A 9,555-nucleotide genomic window follows, 5' to 3' on the forward strand; every position below is an offset into this window, starting at 1 on the left:
TGTGCATGAAACACAAAAGGTTAGTATGCAGGTACAGCAAGTGATCAGGAAGGCCAATGGAATCTTGGCCTTTATTGCAAAGGGGATGGAGTATAAAACAAAGAAGTCTTGCTGCAGTTATACAGGGTATTGGTGAGGCCAGACCTGGAACACTGCGTGCAGTTTTAGTTTCCATATTTAAGAAAGGATATAGATGCTTTGGAGACAGTTCAGAGAAGGTTCACTAGGTTGATTCCGGAGATGAGGGGGCTAACTTATGAGAAAAGGTTGAGTCGGTTGTGCCTCTACTTATTGGAATTCAGAAGATTGAGAGGTGATCTTATGGAAACGTGTAAGATTATGAGGGGGCTTGACAAGGTGGATGCAGAGAGGATGTTTCTGCATACTAACCTTTTGTGTTTCATGTACAATGACCCCCAGGCCCCTCTGCACCGCAGCATTTCGTAATCTCTCCACATTTAAATCATTATTTGCTTTTTTATTATTGCTACCACAGTGGATAACCTCACATTTCCCACATTATACTCCATCTGACAAATTTCTGCCCACCCACTGAGCCTATCAATATCGCTTTGCAGATTGTTTGTGTCCTCCTCACAACTTGCTTTCCCACCTATCTTTGTATCATCAGCAAACTTGGCGACATTACAAACATGCAGAGCACAGAACAAATTATTGACGTATTGACTCTCCCTCAGTTAGTATTTCTTTCATTGTGCAAAAGAAAATTATCGAATCATTAATTATGTTATCCCATGAAAGCAAAATAAAAGTTTAACGAAAATAATTGGCACATTTGAAAGGAACATTTAAGTTTTGTGCCGTTTCGGTCAGAGAAATGTTTGTGAAAGGAATTTTTTCAGAAAAAGGGATTCAGCATTTCAGCTTGTCGCTGAACACTTCTCTCTGGGCACTGCACTAGGCAGCAGTTTCCGTAGTGTAGTGGTTATCACGTTTGTCTCACACGCGAAAAGTCCCCGGTTCAAGCCTGGGCGGAAACATTATTTTTGAAACAAAAACTGGTTTTAAATGTTCATTGCTCATGTGACAATGGCCTCCTTCTGTGCTGTAAACTTCTCTGATTCCATGAAGAACATTTAAAACCAGTCTCCTAAAATACAGACTGTGTAAAATCAGAAAGGGAATAAAACTTCCTCAATGATTAAAGTTTCACAAATTATTAAAATGAAGTTGTTGAAGTTTCGACTGACCCTCAGTGATCATGTTAGCATTTCTTTCATTCTGCTCAACAATGCTGTCGGTTAATACCAGCAGATCTAAGCCGCATTTCAAACCCGGAAACAACTCATTCATTATTCACCCTTCCCAGTTCCAGTGCACAGAGGGTTATTGAAACTCCATCCAGAAACTCAAGTCCAACTTCTGACATTCCTTATTTCTAATTACTAACTCATTTATTTTGATACCACTCTGAAGTGCTTTGGGTCATCTATGTAATTTAGTTAAATTACTTCACTTTAATTAAAAACGGTGGTTGCAAAATTACTTCCCTAACTGGGAATCGAACCCGGGAAGCTGAAGAGATCGGAATGGTTTTGTGAAGCATTTAAAGATGCTCTCTAAAAATCTCACACTGCTAATTTAAAAACACGGTTACGATTTGTTTCAGTGTGAAAGAAGGGGATTGCAATTACAACAAAAACTCCAGGCAGTGACTGCATTAAGACCAATTCAAACTTTTCACAAAGTTGGTGTCACAAAGTAACAGCTGAGCTAAAGTTGGCACGGACCAATGGGTACAAACATCTCATTATAACCGATAAGCTCACAAATATCAGGAGCAGTGCAGTCTGGTCAATGTCAAACCCCTCCTTCCTTATTCAACAGAGACATGAACGGCAGACAGACGCCACAAAGTTTAATTAAAGACCGAAGTACAAGTCACATTTAATTTCCAAATTCTTTCACCATAAAATTCCTTCACTTTATTTCAAATCTTACTGCGTTGATTCTTAAAATGAGCACCATGTGATTTTACCTTCAATCCTGATTCTATTTTCTGTGCACGGTAGGAATTACCGCTCCAGTTTTGAGCCCAATTTGACAAAAGTTGCCCCAGATTCCTGGTTTCGTCAGCAATTAATATTTTGAACCAGACTCCTAAAATAGTGTTTTTTTATATGAGTTCACAGGATCAAGGTGTCACTGGCAAGGCCAGAATTTATTGCCCAACCTTAATTGCCCTTGAGAAGCTGGTGGTTGTTATGATTCTGTAAAGCATGCACTCCCGTGTTCCGCCACCAGGGAGCTCATCCCTTGAAGTCCCATTGGAGCACTGTATATAAGCCGGCCCCCAAGGCCTGTTCCTCACTCTGGAGTGTCTTATTAAAGACTGAGGTCACTGTTACTTTAACCTCCCTGTGTGCAGCCTCATCTGTTTTAGGAACACAATAACTGGCGACGAGAATAAGAATTCAATGCAAGGATGCAGCAAATTGTGGGCATCCTGGAGAAGTTCTCGGAGGGTGAGGACTGGGAAGCCGATGTCGAACGGCTAGACCAGTACTTTGTAGCCAACGAGCTGGATGGAGAAGGAAGCGCTGCAAAAAGGAGAGCGGTCCTCCTCACAATCTGTGGGGCACCGACCAACAGCCTCATGAAGAATCTTCTGGCTCCGGTGAAATCCACAGATAAGTCATATGAGGAGCTGTGTACCGTGGTTCGGGAGCATCTTAACCCGAGGGAGAGCGTGCTGATGGAGAGGTATCGGTTCTACACGTGCCAGCGATCTGACGCTCAGGAAGTGGCGAGCTGCGTCGCCGAGCTAATGCAACTTGCAGGACAATGTGAGTTTGATGGCTGCCCGAAGCAAATGCTCAGAGACTTTTTTGTACTGGGCATTGGCCAAGAGACCATCCTACGAAAAATTTTGACTGTAGAGACACCGACCCTCAATAAGGCCATTGCGACAGTACAGGCGTTTATGTCCACCAGTGATAACACCCAACAAATCTCTCAGCACACAAGTGCGAGCAATGTTCATAAATTAAATGGGATTGTGTTTGCGAGCAGAAATGTACAGGGCAGAACCCACGAGTTTGTAACTGCCAGCAGGCCTCAGGTGATCCAGATGACTCAGAGTCCCCAACAAAGAATAAATGAAGGCAATTCACAGCTTGTTGGCATTGTGGACCCTTCCATTCAGCCTATTCATGACGCTTCAAAGGGTATGTTTGCAAGTGCTGTGGAACAATGGAGCACCTGCAATGAGCTTGCAAACGAGCTGCAAGCTCTGCAAAACCTGCTAACCACCACGTGGCGGAGGAAGATCGGTCCATGTTGGATCAAAGCAATTTAGAGCCTTCGAGAGAGGAGGCAGATGCTGAAGTACACGTGGTGCACACATTTTTGATGAAATGTCCACCTATTATGCTGCACGTAAAATTGAATTGCTTAGCCGTAACCATGGAACTGGACACTGGCGCCAGCCAATCCATCATGAGTAAAAAGATGTTTGAGAGACTGTGATACAAAAAGGCATTCAGTTCAGCCCTGAGCACCATCCACACGAAACTGAGAACATACATCAAAGAGCTTATCACTGTCCTGGGCAGCGCTATGGTCAAGGTCACCTACGAGGGCATGGTGCATGTACTGCCACTCTGGATTGTCCCGGGCGATGACCTCACATTGCTTGGAAGGAGCTGGCTGGGCAAAATCCGCTGGAACTGGGATGACATCTGACCGCTATCACATGTCGATGAGGCCTCATGTCTCCAGGTTCTTAAAAGAATTCCTTCCCTTTTTGAGCCAGGATTTGCAAACTTTTCTGGGGCGAAGTTGCGGATGCACTTGGTCCCAGAGGCACGACCCATTCACCACAAGGCGCGAGCAGTACCTCACATGATGAGGGAGAGAGTGGAAATCGAGCTGGACAGGCTGCAACTCGAGGGCGTCATCTCCCCAGTGGAATTCAGCGAGTGGGCCAGCCCAATTGTTCCAGTACTCAAAAGTGATGGCACAGTCAGGATTTGCGGTGATTATAAAGTAACTATTAATCGTTTCTCGCTACAGGACCAATATTCGCTACCTAAGGCAGACGACCTAATTGCGACGCTGGCAGGAGGCAAGACGTTCACCAAGCTCGACCTGACTTCGGTTTACATGACGCAGGAGCTGGAGGAGTCTTCGAAGAGCCTCACCTGCATCAACACGCACAAGGTACTGTTCATCTACAACAGATGCCCGTTTGGAATTCGGTCGGATGCAGCGATCTTCCAGAGAAACATGGAGAGCCTACTCAAGTCCGTACCACGCACAGTGGTCTTTCAGGACAACATATTGGTCATGGGTCGGAACACCGCTGAGCACCTACAAAACCTGGAGGAGGTCCTCCAGCGACTGGATCGCGAAGGGCTGTGGCTGAAGACGTTGAAATGTGTCTTCTTGGCAACAGAAGTGGAGTATTTGGGGAGAAAGATCGCAGCAGATGGCATTCGGCCCACAGATGCCAAGGCAGAGGCTATCAGGAACGCGTCCAGGCCACAGAACGTCATGGAGCTGCGGCCGTTTCTGGGCCTCCTCAACTATTTTGGTAACTTCCAACCAGGGTTAAGCACCCTTTTAGAGCCCCTACATGTGTTATTGCGCAAAGGTGAGAACTGGGTATGGGGAAAAAGACAAGTAATTGCTTTTGAGAAAGCCAGAAATATTTTATGCTCCAACAAGCTGCTTGTATTGTATAACCGGTGTAAAAGACTTCTGCTAGCATGTGATGCGTCGTTGTACGGATTCGGGTGTGTATTACAACAAGCTAATGTTGCGGGGAAGTTGCAACCTGTCGCCTATTATTCCAGGAGCTTGTCTAAGGCCGAGAGGGCCAACAGTTTGATTGAGAAAGAGGCATTAGTGTGTGTGTTGGTGGTAAAGAAAATGCATCCGTATCTGTTTGGCCTCAAATTTGAGCTGGAAACCGATCACAAGCCCCTCACATCCCTGTTCACTGAAAACAAGGGGATAAATACTAATGCCTCAGCCCGCATACAAAGGTGGGCACTCGTGCTATCAGCGTATAACTATACCACCCGCCACAGGCCTGGCACCAAGAACTGTGCAAATGCTTTCAGTCGGCTACTATTGCCCATCACAGGGGTGGAAATGGTGCAGCCTGCAAACTTGTTGATGGTGGCGTAGCCCGCAGACGTGTTGATGGTCATGGAAGCGTTTGGAAATTATAAATCACCTGTCACAACCCGCCAAGATTCTCTGCTGTCCCTAATAAAAAACTGTGTACTGCGTGGGAGCAGGGCCAGCATCCCCGTTGAAATGCAAGAGCTAATCAAGCCGTTCCAGCGGCGAAAGGACGAGCTGTCCATTCAGGCAGATTGCCTGTTGTTGGGTAACCGCGTAGTATACCAAAAAAGGGCAGGGAGACATTCATCTCGGATCTCCACAGCACACACCCGGGTATAGTATTGATGAAAGCGATAGTCAGATCCCACGTGTGGGGGCCCGGTATCGACTCTGACTTAGAGAGTCCTGTGTATGGCAATGCAGCATATGTGCTCAGTTGTGCAACGCGCCCAGAGAGGCACCACTAAGTTTGTGGTCCTGGCCCTCGAGACCATGGTCGAGGATCCATGTTGACTATGCGGGCCCGTTTCTCAGTAAAATGTTCCTGGTGGTGGTGGATGCTTTTTCAAAAATGGATTGAATGTGAAATAATGTCAGGAAGTATCGCCACCACCACCATTGAAAGCCTCATGGCCATGTTTGCCACCCACGGACTGCCTGACCTACTGGTCATTGACAACGGTCCATGTGTCACCAGTGTCGAATTTAAATCATTCATGACTTGCAACGGGATCAAACATGTCACCTCGGCCCCGTTTAAACCAGCCTCCAATGCGCATGTAGAGTGGGCAGTACAAACCATCAAACAGAGCCTTAATCGAGTCGCAGAAGGCTCACTCCAAACCCGCCTGTCGCGAGTACTGCTCAGCTACCGCACGAGACCCCACTCGTTCACAGGGGTGCCCCCACTTGAGCTACTCATGAAAAGGACACTTAAAACCAGAGTCTCGCTGGTTCACCCCAACCTGCATGATCAGGTAGAGAGCAGGTGGCAGCATCAAAATGTAACGATGGTCGCGCCACTGTGTCACGGGAAATTGATCTGAATGACCCTGTGTATTTGCTAAACGATGGACATGGTCCCAAGTGGATCGCAGGCACGGTGATAGCGAAAGAAGGGAATAGGGTGTTTGTCATTAAACTGGACGATGGACAAATTTGCAGGAAGCAATTGGAACAAACGAGGCTGCGGTTCACAGACTGCCCTGAACAACCCACAGCAGACACCACCTTTTTCGAGCCCACAACAGACACTCAAAGGATCAACGACACCACGCCGGACCAGGAAATCGAACCCATCACGCCCAACAGCCCAGAAAGGCCAGGCTCACCCAGCAGCCCTGCAGGGCTAACAACACGCCAGCCCAGCGAGGGCACAGCCAGCACACCAGAACAGACATTTGTACCGAGGCGGTCCACCAGGGAAAGAAAGGCTCCCGACCGCCTCACCTTGTAAATAGTTTTCACTTTGACTTTGCGGGGGGAGTGATGTTGTGTATCTGTAAAGCATGCACTCCCATGTTCCGCCACCAGGGAGCTCATCCCCTGAAGTCCCAAGGGATCCCAGCATCCCTTGGGAGCACTATATATAAGCCGGCCCCTGAGGCCTGTTCCTCACACTGGAAAGTCTTATTAAAGACTGAGGTCACTGTTACTTTAATCTCTCTGTGTGCAGCCTCATCTGTGTGAGGAACACAATAGTGGTGAACACCATCTTGAACCGCTGCAGTCCGTGTGGTGAAGATGCTCCCACAGAGCTGTTCGGGAGGGAGTTCTCGGCTTTTAACCCAGTGACGATGAAGGAACGACAGATATATTTCCAAGTCGGATGGTGTGTGACAAAATCTAACAATGGCTGGTGTCACAGGCACCAAACATTTTAAAGCAATGTCCTAAAATGCTGTGTGTAAAATGAAAAGGGATAATAATTCATGACTTGCAAAGCCTGTTGAAATGGGACTGTATAAAATTAATGTGAATATTTTGCTGCCTGACAGGGTTTTGGAAGCAGATTTAATATTAACTTTCCAAAGGGAAATATAGTTGAAAAATAAACATTTGCAGGGTGCTGGGGAATGGGTCTAACTGGAAATTTCTTTCACAGAGCCAGCACAGGTAACAACATAAGAGATCGGAGCAGTAGTAGGCCATACGGCCCTACAAGCCTGCTCCGCCATTCAATAAGATCATGACTGATCTCTTGATCTCAACTGCACTTTCCCGCTCGATCTCCCGATGCCTTGATTCCCCGAGACTCCAAAAATCTATCTAACGCAGCCTTGAATATATTCAGAGACTCAGCATCCACAGGCCTGTGGGGCAGAGAATTCCACAGATTCATAACCATCTGAGTGAAGAAATTCCTCCTCATCTCTGTCTTAAATAGCCAACCCTTTAACCTGAGACTGTGCCCCCTGGTTCTAGACACTCCAGCCCGGGGACACAACCTCTCAGCATCTACCCTGTCAATCCCCTTCAGAATATTGTGTGTTTCAATGAGATCACCTCTCATTCTTCTAAACTCCGGAGAGTATCGGCCCATTCTGCACAATCTCTCAACTTAAGACAGTCCTCTCATCCCAGGAATCAATCTGGTGAACCTCTGTTGTACCACCTCCCAGGCAAATATTTCCTTCCTTCAATAAGGAGACCAAAACTGTGCGCAGTACTCCAGGTGTGGTCTCACCAAGGCCCTCTACAATTGTAGCAAGACTTCCTTACTCTTGAACTATGGGCTATATATTAGGTACTATGGGGCAAGTTCCCTGTTTTTTTGCTGATTCGACGGTTGTATAAAAAGTTATTAAAATTGACAGTTGCTCGGCAAACATATTTGTATTTCCTTCAGTGTACTCCTTACTCTTCAAGGGCTAGATTTTCCCCAAGCAGTGTTGTCGGCGCACTGACCTCAAGCGCACCGACTTTGCGCGCTGGAAACGGCTCGAGGAAAAACTCGCCCCATCCTGGCCGCTGTGTACAGTTCCCGGAGTCCTGGCGTGCTGTCGATGGTGAAGTGGGGGGCGGAGCCAAATGCCTGCGCCGAAAACACTGCCGACACCTTCGCGCATGGGCAGTCGGGAGAGAAAACTTGGCACTCTGCCATTTTTAAACAGTATCAAACCCGATGAAAAGCACCGCAGCTTCTCAGCTTCTCCGGTCGCTCGGCGGGCTCTTCCCCCGTCCCTCCCCGATAAAACGCACAGCTCCAGCAGCTGCAACTTCTCCGGTCCACAAGCTCACACTTCTCCGGTGTGTCTTCCCTCCACTATCCCAGGGATATAGGGACCCAGTGTAATGGAGCCAAGTTTGCTGATGATACAAAGATGGGTGGGAAAGCAAATTGTGATACAGCAAAGAAAATCTCAATTCCGGAAGAACAATATGGAAAGGTACAGTGACCCCGACGTGATATAAACACGCAGCCTTCTGATCTGGAGTCAGACACACGACCGTTACACCACGAGGTCTACAGTGCAGTATGCCCATGTTTGTATACATGAAGGTTCCTGAAACGCAGTTTCATTTACCCTTCATTGGTGCAATGAAAGGGCTTTCAAATCCCCGGCCACTCCCACCTTGGGTCAGACAGCATCAGAAGCAGTGCCCACCTGTCACTCACCCTCTCACTCCCGCTTTCATCACCTGCTGCCCGCGGACTGCAGCAAATCCAGTTCATCATCATCATCGGCAGTCCCTCGAAGCGAGGAATTCTTGCTTCCACGCCAAAAAAGGATAAGTTCACAGGTGTTTCAATGATGCACCTAATATTCCAGGTCCCGAACTGCATGTTGAAGGGTGGAAGATGCCTGTGCGTGGATTTTTTTAACGTGTAGTGGCCGTTGCACCCCAGCCATCACACGGGCTTGAAAGAGCGAGGTCTTGGTCAAGTGGCAAGGGTTAACCAAGACGACTGGAGACCAGCTCTGCTGCACGGACCCAGTGCCCACACATATCGCAGTGTGGGCTGTCCCGTGCTGCCCCTGGGTCCCTGGACCAGAACTCACGCCGCCCCTGGACCCCGATCACATCCCTCCACAGTCTCTCGCTGCTCCTGCTGTACATGCCCACGCTCCAATCACCGACCTGGACTTTGATGACATCACTCTTCGCTGGCGTCGCCCTCCTGCACCAGCTCGCGCTGTACCTTGCCGTGGTACACCACCACGCTGCTCCCAGGCCGCCGCTCACCGCTCCTTTTATGACCCCGACCTGCCGCTGGTGTTCTCACGCAGGTCGGGGCCTCCACGCTGCTCCCAGCAAATCCAGTTACACCCCGTGTCACCGCACAATTCTCAGCTGTGATTGTAAGCTGACTATATTTAAAGCTATCGCAGAGGTTGCAAGCAGTGTTCCCTGGTAGTCTAGTGGTTAGCATTTGGTGCTCTCACTGCCGTGGTCTGGGTTTGTTTCCTAGTCAGGGAAAGCATTTTTACAGAGCAAGTTGACAAAAATAATTCAAAT

The 9,555-nt window shown here is 47.9% G+C and overlaps 1 non-coding gene across 1 annotated transcript; it reads left to right on the forward strand.

Moving 5' to 3' along the window:
* The first annotated feature begins 928 nt into the window (after window positions 1–928).
* On the forward strand, window positions 929–1,001 carry trnav-cac (transfer RNA valine (anticodon CAC)). Its single transcript has one exon. It is a non-coding gene; the product is annotated as a tRNA-Val (tRNA).
* Window positions 1,002–9,555: the final 8,554 nt, after the last annotated feature.

The sequence above is a fragment of the Pristiophorus japonicus genome, unplaced genomic scaffold (assembly GCF_044704955.1).
Source record: "Pristiophorus japonicus isolate sPriJap1 unplaced genomic scaffold, sPriJap1.hap1 HAP1_SCAFFOLD_130, whole genome shotgun sequence".
NCBI lineage: Eukaryota > Metazoa > Chordata > Chondrichthyes > Pristiophoridae > Pristiophorus > Pristiophorus japonicus.